Genomic DNA, 14132 nt, shown 5'->3' with positions numbered 1-14132 from the left:
GGTGCCTGCACCATGAATCCACCGCTCCTGGAGGCCATTTTTCCCCCTTTTTGTTGCAGCCTCGTTGCGGTTACCATTTCCATTGTTGACGTTGCTTTGTTGTTGGATAGGACAGAGAGAAATGGAGAGAGGAGGGGAAGACAGAGAGAGAGGGGAGAGAAAGATAGACACCTGCAGACCTGCTTCACCGCCCGTGAAGCGACTCCCCTGCAGGTGGGGAGCTGGGGGCTCGAACCGGGATCCTTACGCCGGTCCCTGCGCTTTGCGCCACGTGCGCTTAACCCACAGTGCCACCGCCCGACTCCCCCATAGCTATCTTTTAAATTTTATTTATTTTAAAGTCTATCATGTCAGATATGAGTATAGCTATTCCTGCCGTTTTTTGTGGGCCATTGGTTTGTATGATAGTTTTCCATCCTTTCACTTTGAGTCTGTGTTTGTCTTGTTGAGTTAGGTGGGTTTCCTGTAGGCAGCATATGTTGTGTTTTCTAATCCATCTTCCTACTCTATGCCTTTTAATATGTGAATTCAGGCCATTGACATTTATTTTTAAAGTTTTATTTATTTATTTATTTATTTATTTATTTTTGATAGAAACATAGAGAAATTGAGAAGAAAGGGTGAGGGTGAGAGGAGAGAAGGGAGAGTGAGGGAGAAATATCAGAGCACTGCTCCACCACCCAGGTCCTCACAACCTTTTTAAAATTAGGAATTAAAATAATAATTCTCATATGTATTAATTAGCTGAGAGTGATAGTCTTAAAAATCCATGTAACGTATTACATATTAGAACATGTAGTAGTTATTATTTTGGTATAATTTGTGATTGAAATTGCCTCATCTATTGCATTCCTGTTTGTTTTGATAGTGATCTGTTGCAAATTTTAAAACCAGACAATTTCTAGAACATGTTATAAAATCTGGTACACTTTAGTCTAAATAACTGATGATATTTTAATAGCAGGAAATCCTGTTGTTGAATTTGTTAATATTATTCCTCTTCTATTAAGGTTTTAATGGTTATTTTGCTCTGGTAAACATAATGTCAAAAGTATTATTTTGGAATGTGTATGTAAAACTAAATTTGGAAGAAAATGAACTACAGTAAACTTTTAGCAGAAATGCAGTTTGAGGATTTAGAAGTTCATCATTTTAATGACACAAGAAATAAGCATTCCTCCTAAGAAGCCACCTGTAACACATTAAGTATAAATCATAGTTTCTCAAGTGTTGTTTTGGGACTTTTATGTTGCAATTCCAGATGCATATGTTGATTAAGCAAGGGTATTATTGCATCTGGGGTGAGCAAAATGAAAGTGATGAAAGACAGGTCTTAAAATAAGTTAGGAGAGAAATATTTTGAAATTTAAACTTTATAAAGAGTAAATGTAGGGGAAATAACTTAATATAAACTAATTAATACTTCAGTGTATAAACATCTACATAGCAGAAAATCATTAATTACTTGTTCTTGTGCATTTTAAATAAAACTCTGATTAATTTTATTATTATTTAATTGTGCCATTTAAAAAATAAAGCAAAACAGCAGCAAAAACCTAAATTAGAAGAAAAAAAAACACAACATGTATAAGTTTAGTCTTAACCCTAAGGAGAGCTCTTAAACCTTTTACTTAATGTCCTTATTATTCTTGACATTTTTAATAATGCTTACAAAGTATTAGCTACTATCATAAGCTCTTGATAGATATAAAGTCATTAAATCCTCATAAAATATCAATAGTTAAATGTAATTTCTCATTTTACAAAAGAAGAAACAAATTATTTTGTTTGGATGAAGCCTCTAATACATTGAAGTTAAGTAACTTGCCCAAGGTCACAAAATTAGAGAGTTGCTGAATCAGATATGAATGCAATTATTTCAGAAACTGTATTTTTGTCAACTATATGCTATGCTGCTTCCCCAGTGCCTAATAGTAAGTCTTCAAAAGATTAACTAGTAATAGGAAATAACACATTTTAGAAAAAAAATTTTTTTTCCCCACTAAGGTTATCCTGGGACTTGGTGCCTGCACATAGAATTCACTACTCTTGGCAGCCATTCCTCTCCATTTTGGGGGGGATGGTATGGAGGAAACAGATAGAGTGATATTGAGAGTGGAAGGGAAGCTATAAAGGCAGAAAGAGAAAGACAGACACCTGCAGCACTGCTTTACCACTCATGAAGCTTCTCTCTTGCAGGTAGGTACCAGGAACTTAAACTTGGTAATACACATGGTAATGTGTATACTTTACTGCGTGCAACACCACTTTGAATGACAGTAATTGAATGAAATGTCAAAATTATAAAGATTAAGGGTGTTCATGATACACTCCAAAATCTCTTCACACACACTTGAATTCTACATGAAGTGCTTCAGCAAGTGATCATAGATCTCCAGTGACAAGGAATTCACATTGAGGTACACAATGTAACTTTTTAGAAAATTTTCCTCCTTCAGATTTTTAGCCTGATTCTACCTTACATCCTATAAGAACACAAAATTAATGTAATTTCTTTTATACTTCTGCTCTTCAAATATTTGAAGAAACCGATTATGCTACAATTTTCCCTCTTAGAGTCTTCATTCTTTTCTCATTCTATTTTCCTTAAAAAACCAATTTCCTCACATTTCTACTTTTTCACCTCTGGACCTGCTCCAATCTCCTTTGCATTTTTAAAAACATTTTATTTATTAATGAGAAAGGAGGAGAGAAAGAACCAGATATTACTCTGGTACACGTGCTGCTGGGGATTGAACTTAGGGCCTCATGCTTGAGAGTCCAATGTTTTATCCACTGCACCACCTCCCAGACCACTCTCCTTTGCATTTTTATTTAAATTTTTAATTTTTACTGACAGGGCTAGTGCTGGGGCATGCACTTAAATGTTTGTGATTCTTCTAGTCAATGTCTAGAGACTAAAGTACAAAGTAAAAGTTAATTTAAAAATGAAAAGACCAAAGTGTTATTTACAAATAGTTTGGTTTACTACCTAGATAATCTAATCTAAGAGTACATTTTTTTGTTTGTTGTTTTTCCTTTTGTTGCCCTTTTTTTTATTGTTGTTGTGGTTATTATTGTTGTTGTTACTGATGCTGTTGTTGTTGTATAAGACAGAGAAATCAAGAGAAGAGGAGAAGACAGAGGGGGAGAGAGAAAGATAAACACCTGCAGACCTGCTTCACCACTTTTGAAGTGACCCCCCTGTAGGTGGGGAGCAGGTGGGGAGCCAGATCCTTACACCAGTCCTTGCATTTCAAGCCATATGTGTTTAACCAAGAGAGTAAATTTAAGAATTTTAGAAATAATAAAAATTTTATAAAGGTAGTTGTTTATAAAATAACTACACAAAAATTTTTATTATATATGAAAATAAAACCATTGTGATGACAACCACTAGCCCCCCCCCAAATAAAAAAAACAAACTCCAACTCAAAGAATGTTTAGGTATGACTTTGCTAAGATATATTAAATACACTTTATTAAAAAGCATAAGCTTACAAGCTGGTGTAGTCTACTTTGTATGGACTACAGTATGGAGCGTTCTCAAGAAAATTAAAATGGGGAAGTCGGGCTCCAGTACAAGTTCTGCTTTGTGTTTTCCCTTCTGTTCTTATTTTTCAAATTCTTTCTATGAATAAAATCACCCCATATTCTTCCTTCTCTTTCTGGCTGATCTCACTATTATCTAATTTTTTTTGAGGAAAATTAATACACAAAAGGTTTGCTTTTAACAAAATCTTAGACTATATTCCTGTAGTAATGTTAAATGACATCCAGGATAAAATATTTTTCATAACTTTGCTGGACAGGAGCCTGGGAGGTGATCCAGTGGCTAGAGCTTTAGACTTACAAGTTTGAGGTCCCAGGTTCAATCTCTGGTATCACATCTGCCAGAGTGATATTCTTACTTTCTTTCTCTCCTTCCTTCCTTCCTTCCTTCCTTCCTTCCTTCCTTCCTTCCTTCCTTCCTTCCTCCCTCCCTCCCTCCCTCCTTCCTTCCTTCCTTCCTTTCTCTCTCTCTCTTTTACTATGTTATTAATAAACAAAGGAATCATTACAAAAAAACTTTGCTGGATATTCAGTAGCATGAAGGAACTTTCCAAAATAAAGACATAATAATATAGAATCTGAACTTTGAGGGGTTAGTAATTGCTGAAGAGACAGTTTCATTAAAGTTCAGGGCCATTGTCATCTTCAATATTGAGAGGCAGAATGTGGATTCTCCCCTGAAGTGAATGAGCTAAATTTAAGACTCTAACAAACATAGTTCATGAGTAAGGTTAAAGAGGTTCTATGTTGGGGGCTGGGCAGTAGTGCAGCGGGTTAAGCACATGGCACAAAGCAGCACAAACCAGATCCAGGTTCCAGCTCCCAGCTCACCACCTGGGGGGGGGGGGGGGAGGAAGGGTTGTCACTTCACAAGTGGTGAAGCAGGTCTGCCGGTGTCTGTCTCTCCCTCTCTGTCTTTTCCTCCTCTCTCGATTTCTCTCTGTCCTATCCAACAACAGCAATGATAACAATAAATACAACAAGAGCAACAAAAAATGGGAAAAATGGCCTCCAGGAGCAGAGGATTTGTAGTGCAGGCACGGAGCCCCAACAATAACCCTGGAGGCAAAAAAAAAAGAGGTTCCATGTTTATAATAGCCTTACTATTATTAGAAACTGCTTAGGGTTAGGGAGACAGCATAATGATTATGCAGAAGACTTTCTTGCCTGAGTCTCTGAAGTCACAAGTAAATCCCTGACACCATCATAAGCCAGAGCTGTGCAGTGATCTGATGAACAAAAAGGAAAAAGAAGAAGGAAAGGAGAGAAAAAGAAGAAAGAATTAATCTAGAAACTACATAAATCATCTTTGGGGTAAAGCACTTCTCATTTTAGACTTCTATGATTTTATATTTTTTAATTCAATAAATTATGCTAACTTACAATACTAAACCCACAAGGAAACTATATTACATGAATAAGAGTCAGCAAAACAAAAACAAATTAAGGCCTGTGGGCACTTCAAATGTTAGCTCAGCTGAAAAACACAAAATAAAGGCTGGTGAGGTGGGTTAGCAGTAAAGTGCATGGCTTGCACCCCAGGCTCAATCCTTGTCCCTGCAAAGAAACAAAGCAAAAAGTCAAAGCAAATAGGACATCATAAATGGCACAGTAGTACTTTGGTTTCTTTCTCTTTCATAAAGACATAAACTAAGTAAACTATTGACATAATATTTAAAATTATCAATAAGCAATAGATATAAAAACAGTCAAGCAAGTTTTAAATAATACTAGAAATAAAAAATAAGTTAAAATATGGTGTATTGCACCAAAGTAAAAGACTCTGGGGTGGGTGGGGAGGAGAGTACAGGTCCTGGGAAAGGCTGACAGAGGACCTAGTGGGGGTTGTATTGTTATATGGGAAACTGAGGAATGTTATGCATGTACAAACTATTGTATTTACTGTTGACTATAAAACATTAATCTTCCAATAAATAAATTTAAAAAATAAGTTAAGATAAATTTAAAAAATTCAGTTGATAAGCAATTAGCTACAGAAAGATGTAAACAGTAGGCCTGAGACAGAGAGGAAGATGGGTATAAGGCAGTCTCTAAGAATGCAGCATAAAAAGAATACGAAAGAAAACCAGAGTTTAAAAAAGTCAATGTATGTTTAAGAAGAGTTCAGTAAAGACTGGAAGAAATGTTAAGATTCAATGAGATTATACAACTTGGGAATTTTCCAGAATTGATAACACACATAACTATACAGATCATGTACTATGCAGAGTAAGAAAAACAAAACTAAAAAAAAATTCTATTTCTAGACATATTGTAGGGAAACATGAAAAATAGTGTAAGGCTAGGGAGATAGTTTAACTTTAAAGCATAGGACATGTTTGCTTACAGCTCCAGAGAGTCCAGTCTTCAGCACCACCATGTGCTAGAGCTGAGAAGTGCTCTGGTCCCTCTCTCTTTCAAAAGAATAAGTAAATACATAAATAATACATACAGCTAGAGAGAGTAGCTCTCAGAAGAGATCATAGGAGCAAGAGAAGTGTGGCAATATCTTTAATATGCTTAGAAAAACAAAACACTGGGTTAAGCACACATAGTACTAAGTGCAGGGGCCAGATCAAGGTTCCCAGTTCGAGCCCCCAGCTCCCCATCTGTGTGTGTGTGGGGGGAGGGAGGTCTGCTTTACAAGCAGATGTTTTTATTTCCCTCTCTCTATCTTCCTCTCTCCTCTCAATTTCTCTCTGTCCTATCCAACAACAACAACAAAGGAAAACATGGCTGCCAGGAGCAGTTGAATCGTAGTCAGGCACCAAGCCCCAGTGAGGCTTTTGCCCTGGAGGCAAAAACAAACAAAAAACCTGAACATTAAATTTCAAGAATCATGATACTACTCGGTAATTTAAAAAGGTGATATTGTGTCCTTTTGGACAAAATGAATACAACTGAAGGTGATTATGCTTAGTGAGGTAAGAAAGGAAGTGAAAGACAACTACTAGGTGCTTTCATTCATATGTGGAATGTAGAAAGTTGAAACACACAAATTTGCAATAGAAAAGTAGCTAACCAGTCCTAAGACCTCAAGAGAACTAAAGTTATTATTGGTGTGCGTGCCACAGAATTTAGGTGGTGGGAATCATATCCCTAACATTTTATAATCTTGTAAATTACTATTACTATTATTAAATTACTAATAAAAAGAATCAAGATTAAAATGTGTTTAGATTAACATTTATGAGAGTTTACACTAAGAAACCTAAGCTTCTGGGAAAAGGTTTTACAATGAACTTTCATGCCTGAGGCAACAAAGGTCCCAGGTACAATCCCTAGCACCATTATACACTAGAACTGAGCAGTGCTTTGGAGAAAAAAAAAAAAAAAGGAGAGAGAGAGGGGAGAAAATAAAATCTTCCAGGGCCTGGAGATAGCTCAGTTGGCAGAGAGCACCCTTTGTTGTATATGAGCACCATGTGGGAGCACCATGTGGGAGCACCACATGGATAGTGCCAAGGGACTCCATGGATGGGAGAGTGGTGTTTATGTGTCTCCCTCACCACCCTGCCCAAGCATATAAAATCAAAACATATTCCTGGAGTGGATGCTTTAAATGTGTCACACATGTGTGAGTCCTTCAGTTCATTCCCCCACGCTGCCTTAAAAAGGTGTACTGAAAGATTAATTTCAATAATAGGAAAACATAACCCAGTAAGGTAATCTACAATGCATAAAGTGATTATATAACATGTGGAAAAATCTAGATTAAAAAATTGCTTGTGAGCAGCAAAAATATTTACTTTGTGGTGTTAAAAATATAGAATTAAGAGGAAAGAACTAGCTGTGACAGAATGAAAAATTTGACAAAGTCTTTCATAACAAACAACTATAAAGCTGGAAAAAATTGTTAAAAACCAATTTCACAGCTCAGGAAACAGACCAGAGGGAATCAACAAATTTAGAAGTGTTTGTGAAAAATCCCTGAATAGTGGGGGCATGTGGAGATCTTGCCTTGGGCTGTTTTTATTCACACACAAATAGGAAAGTATGATCCTTGCTCAGGAAAAATGTTGTCATCAGAAACTAAATCTAGGTGGGTCACAAGGTTGGCTTTAACATAAAATGCTTTCAAAGCAGCCATTATAAGTAGGTCCAAGAATCAAAAAGGAATCATGCTTAAAGATGAAAAGAAATGATGAAAATGAGTGAGCAAATTGGGAATACCAATACAAGTAGACATTATTAAGATGAAGCAAATGGTAATTCTGGAATTGAGAACAAAATAATTAAAAAGGAAAAACATCATTCGATGGTGCATAGTTAGATTTCTCCCCTCTCCCCCCCAAAGATTCACTGTTGTTAAAGCTAAATCAATAGCCAACGTTAAGTACAAAGAGATAACTTAATGAATAATAATTAACAATGTCTCAGAGATCTATGGAAAACATCAAATATAACAACATACATGTAGTGAAATTTTCAGATGAGGAAAGAGAAGCAGAAATACTCTTTGAAGAATAATGGCTGCAATCTACACAAATTAAGTTTAAAAAGGAAATACTGATTTAAATATTTGATAAGTTAAAAATCATGGAAAGAAGAATTGGGTTATTTTGAACAGCTTTATAACAAAATTAGATACTTAATTTTTTTCAAAAATTCTTTTTGTAAGTTATTAAATTTTTTTTAATTATCTTTATTTATTTATTGGATAGAGACAGCCAGAAATCCAGAAGAACGGTGGGTGACAGAGGAGAGAAATAGAGATATACCAGCAACATTGATTCAACACTCCTAATGCTTCCCCCCTGCATGTGGGGACTTGGGGCTCCAACGTGGGTTCTTGCACATTGTAGCATGGCTCTCAACCAGGTGCACTGCCACCCAGCTCCACAAATTAGATACTTTATATAACACATATTCCTAGAAATATTGGAATTCTCAAAATTGATTCAAAGTAATAGAAAATCTATCTACCCAGATTCCTCTTAGATATCTTATATATCTTATATAACATATGTACATAGTAAGAAAGTATATAACATGCAAATAAATTGAATTATCAATAAAATAGTCATAAAATATTCATATACATGTGTTCACAGGTTCAGGTAATATCACAGATAAATTCCATAAAATATTTAAGGAAGAAATAGTGCAACTTTTATTTATTTATTTTTTACATTGAGAAGCAGAGGCAGAGAGAGAGTGTGAAAGAGACTACAGCATTGAAGCTTCCTTCAGTGTTGGGGGGAGGACAGGCTCAAACCTGGGTTGTGCAAATGATGAAGCAGCACACTATCCAAGTGAGCCACTTTACCACTTCAAAATAATTTCAATTTATTATAAACTTAATCTATATTTAGAAAGAGGAACATTTCCAAACTCAATTTATGAGGTCAATATCATTCTAACAGCAAAGCCCAGCAATGATATTAAAAAGAAAGAAAGAAAGAAACTACAAACCAATCTCCTGCAGAAACACACACGACGTTGACAAAGTATTAGCAAATAGAATTCCGCAACATATAGAAGTGATGAAACACCAGGATTAAGTGATAGCTATCCCAGGAACTGGTTTAAAATATGAAAATAAGGGAGGGCAGGCGGTGTCATACCTGGTAGAGTACACATGACCTTAACCAAGGACCAGGGTTCAGGCCTCCAATGATAATCCTGGTGACAAAGTAAATAAATACAAACAAAATATTAAAATGCACTGAGGTACATCATATTAATAAAGGGTAATGCAAAATTTCAATTGACACAGGAAAACACTTGAAAAAATTAAACAGATGTCGGTGCGTCTTCCCAAAAGGTTTGGTTCCCAAGCCTGTGAAGCCCCTACTCAAACTTAGTGCCATCAATAGCAGACAAGCAGGACTATCACCAGAGATGTTTGCATGTCATCTCTGGCCCACTTTCTCTTCCAAGTCTCAGTCATTTTCAATTTTTTTGCTGTGTTCTCTCAATCCTAGGAGTTAAAGTTTCATTCCCCATTTCCTACTTTTTGAGGATGTTCTATAAGTGTTTTAATAAATTGGGCTGATAGAAATGGGAGGGAAGGAGGAGGAGGAGAAGAAGGTGGGGGGAGGAATCTGTGAGAAAAAAAAAAAGACACCACAGCTCTTTTTCTTACAATTGTTTTCTTACAATTTTCTGTTCACTCTTCTATTTTCTTAGTTGGATAAAAATTATATCAAGTTCTTTCTACACTTGTAGCTAGTATAGCTGCTATTTCTTTATTGAACCAATGGCTCTCGCTGCTGAATGCTATCTTGAGGACATCACAGGGAAGGAGAGTTGATAGATTTTGGATATATTCTCATCAACTAACTCAGGAACTGAGAAAACTTTTTACAGATATTGAAGGCATCTGGAACAAAGTATAAAAATAGTGTAGGGGGCAGAGCCAGTGGCATATCTGGTTAAGTGCACAGATTAGTATTTACAAGGACCTGGGTTCGAACCTTCCAGCTCCCCACCTGCAGGGGGAGCTCCCTACCTGCAGGGGACAGCTTCACGAGCAGTGAATCAGGTTTACAAGACTCTGGATTTCTCCCCTTCTGCCGCTCCCTCTCCCTTCTTAATTTCTCTCTGTCCTAGCAAATAAAATATAAAGAAAAAGGAAAAAATGGCCACTGAGAGTGGTGGATTTATAGTGCTGGCACTGAGCCCCAACGATAACACTGGTGGCAATATAAATGAATGAATGAATAGATGAATGGATGGATGGATGAATAAATAGTGTCCTGCAGTCCGTGACCATAGGCACTGAGGAATTGTTTTTTATTTTTTATTAATAGTATGATATAAGATTGTTACATTAGAGTGCATAGCTCCACACCATACCACCACCAGAGTTCTGTATCCTCACCCTCACACCTCATAAAGATAAGCATTATAGTTCTCACAAGTGTTAAAAAACAGTTTGCTTCCTTTTCCCCCTCAAGTTCTATGTATCTGCTCTCTAGACTCCATATATGAGTGAAACCATGTAGTAGTTGTCTTTCATCTCTTTACTTTACTAAGCATAATAACCTTCAGTTCCATTCATTCTGTCCCAAAGGATACAATATCATCTTTTTTGATCACAGAGTAACATTCCATGGGAATATGTGCCCCATAACTTCTTTAGCCATTGATCTGTGATGGGCATTTAGGCTGCTTCCACTCTGGCTATTTTATTTGTTTAAGGACTCTCCATACATTCTTCCAAAGGGCCTGAGCCAGTTTGCATTCTCAACAGCAGTGTAGCAGGTTTTTGTTTTTTTTTTCTACACAACCTCTCCAACACCTGCCATTTCCTGATCTGTTTATGTAAGCCATTCTTTGAGGTGTAAGATGATATTTCTGATACACTCTTCTTGACTAGAGAAGCAGTGAAGGTGGCAGAGAACAGGTCTTGTATATTTGTGGTTTCTGCTTGAATATCCACTGCTGTCAGCACTGGTGGTGTTTTGGCTTCTGTCTCTCTCATATGAAACTCTATGTGCATATATCTCATATGAAATAAAATCAAATTAAAAATAAATGCACTCTTCTCTTTGCTATGTTGTGTTATATATGTTCAACAATAAAAATGATAATAGTACAAACAAAGTTAGATTTTGCTGACTGGCGGCTCTCTACTGCTTTAGTACATTGAGCACACAAAATAGCATGTTCAGGTAGCACTGATCAAAAGAAAAGAGAGACCAGTAAAGTGAGAGAAAATGTGAAATAAAAATCAGAAAATAGGTACAGCTAAGATTTTAAACTTGTGTAATAAATTATTAAAAAACTATAGGCCAAAATGATTAAAAATGAAGATAAATAGCTTTCTAGAAAATTTTAAATGGAAAAATAGCGCAACATGCAACAGAAGACCTTTACAAGCAATACTATACAAAGAAGATGAAATGAGAATTAATTTTCTCTTCCCTTATTTATATCCCGTTCGTAAATGCTAGTGTTCTAGCAAGTTTTTATAAAATAAGAGTAGGAAAGGAGAGGATATTAATTATTTTTTATAAGAGTAAGATAAGAATAACCACAACAGGACATATAAATAGATACTTACTAATAGATTTTACTTACATGAATACATGTAAAAATTTTAAATATTAGCTATTTGAATCCAGTAACATATCAAAAAATGCAACATAATCAATAATAATTAGATTAGTAAGATGAAAGACAGAAACAGGCTGGGGGTATGGATTGACCTGCCAACAGCCATATCCAGCAATTACAGCAGCCTGAACTCTCATCTTTTGCTCCCCCAAAAGAACTTTGTTCGATACTCCTAGAGGGGTGAGAAATGTTAGGGGAAGGCGACTAGACGGTTTTGGAACCCAGTTCCATCAGGATCCTGAGAGAAGAGAGAAAAAGGAAGAACACTGGGAAGTAATAACAGGTGTAGGCGTGACTTAGAAAGGAAGAGAAGGAAGGACCACAGAAAAATGGGCAAAAAAAAAAAAAAAAAAAGACAAACCATGTAAATATAGATAGCTATAGAAATAACTGTCCATATCTGTGGCTACTAGAACTACTACAGTTTCCAGTGGAGGAAATAGGGACTCAGAACTCTGGTGGTGGGAACAGTGTGAAACTATACCCCTGTTATCTTATAATTTTGTAAATCAATATTAAATCAATAATAAGAACAGATTTTTTAAAAACCCTTAAACTGATGACATTGAGGACTATGGTAGATATATTGGGGGGGGTTGGGTAGTGGTGCACCAGTTAAGCACACACATTACAGTCTGCAAGGACCCAGGTTCCAGCCCCCCATCCCCACCTGTAGGGGGAAAGCTTTTCGAATGGTGAGGCATTGCTGCAGGTCTCTCTCTCTCTCTCTCTCTCTCTCTCTCTCACCCCCTTCTCTCTCAATTTCTGGCTATCTCTATCCAATTAACAAATAAAGATAAAAAATTAAAAAACCTTAAATTTAAAAAGATGTATTTGATAATTTCTTTTTAAATCTCCATTTCTCTCTTCAGACATCTGGAGAGGTGGGGAAAATATTTTAAATCCACTTAAAGTATTTTTTTTAAAAAAGACTCCTAGGTGGCGCTTGGCCTGCGGGTCCGCGGCGGACGACTTGGGGCGGCGAGAGTGGATTTGCCATCTTGGGATCCCATGGCTTTCTTTAGTGGGCTCTGGGGCCCAGCCAGCCATGTAAGCAGAGCCCTGAACCAGCGCTGTTTCAGCACCAGTGGGAGCCTTGGTGGCATTCAGAAGATGACACGGGTGCGTGTGGTGGGCAACAGCGCCTTGGGGAACACCCCGTTATCACGGCCCTCCTCGATGCATCCACGTCTATGACAAGAATGGAGTGGGCAAGGTGGGTGACCGTATACTACTGGCCATCAAAGGCCAGAAGAAAAAGGCCCTCATTGTGGGGCACTGCATGCCTGGCTGGCCCCCAGATGACACTCAGGTTTGACTCCAACAATGTGGTCCTGATTGAGGACAATGGGAACCCTACAGGGACTCGGATTAAGGTCCCCATCCCCACCAGCCTAGCTGGAAGGAAGGCGAGTTTTCCAAGGTACTGGCCATTGCTCAGAACTTTGTGTGAATGGGGCCCAGGCTGCTGTGAAGCTTAGGAATGGAGCAGTTTCAAGAACTACTTTGCTGAGACAGACAGCTTGGGGCTCTGTGACTGGAAAATGGTCTGTGGGTAAATAAAAATTTCTATCTTTCTGTGAAAAAAAAAAAGACTCCTAAACTCTTTTGCAGTTACGTTTCTGAATATGAATCAGTATCTGCCAATAGAATACACCAAATTAAGTTTGGGATGTGAAGAGAGATAGATATCATTTTGCTACAGCTATGGTCTATTCTTTTTTTTTTTTTTTTTTCGGTTTTATTTTTTTTTTTTAATTTTTTTTTTTTTATTTAAATTTTTAATTTAAGAAAGGATTAGTGAACAAAGGCATAAGGTAGGAGGGGTACAACTCCACACAATTCCCACCACCCAATCCCCATAACCCACCCTCTCCCATGATAGCCTTCCCATTCTCTAGCCCTCTGGGAGCATGGACCCAGGGTCGTTGAGGGTTGCAGAAGGTAGAAGGTCTGGCTTCTGTAATTGCTTCCCTGCTGAACATGGGTGTTGACTGGTCGGTCCATACTCCCAGTCTGAGCTATGGTCTATTCTTTGGGCCAGGTGGTGAAGTGCACATACATGTTACTGTGCATGAAGACCTGGATTCAAGCCCCCTGGACCCTACTTGGTGGGTAGGGGGAGAGGGTGGGGGCTTTCTTCACAAGTGGTAGAACAGTGCTACATGTATCTCTCCTCTATTTTTTCCCCTCTCTCTCTGTTTCTCTTAACCTCTATAAAAAAAATAAACAAAGCAAAGAAGAAATAAGGAAGGAAGAAAAGAAAGAGAGAGAGAAAAAAAAGAAAGAGAAACAAAAAGGTCACAGGGAATGGTAAAGAAAGTCCCATCAGTAATCTTGGTAGAAGATTATTTTCTGCAAAAGCATTCCACAGTTCATTACCCTATTGTTGGGCAGTATGCCAGCTCCCCCCAGCTTATCCCTGCGGTCTATTTACATAACCAGTTACCTAGGAACCGCCCTGCCTGCAGGGCATTGGTTTAATCCCTACTGGTTCACGGTGTCTTTTTGCTCTA

The 14132-nt window shown here is 37.3% G+C and overlaps 1 pseudogene; it reads left to right on the top strand.

The window, feature by feature from the left end:
• Nucleotides 1-12559: 12559 nt before the first annotated feature.
• On the top strand, nucleotides 12560-13434 carry LOC103125854 (large ribosomal subunit protein uL14m-like; annotated as a pseudogene).
• Nucleotides 13435-14132: the final 698 nt, after the last annotated feature.

The sequence above is a fragment of the Erinaceus europaeus genome, chromosome 13 (genome assembly GCF_950295315.1).
Source record: "Erinaceus europaeus chromosome 13, mEriEur2.1, whole genome shotgun sequence".
Lineage (NCBI taxonomy): Eukaryota > Metazoa > Chordata > Mammalia > Eulipotyphla > Erinaceidae > Erinaceus > Erinaceus europaeus.
Note: the sequence above shows the minus strand (reverse complement) of the source record. Positions and strands in the feature narration are given on the sequence as shown.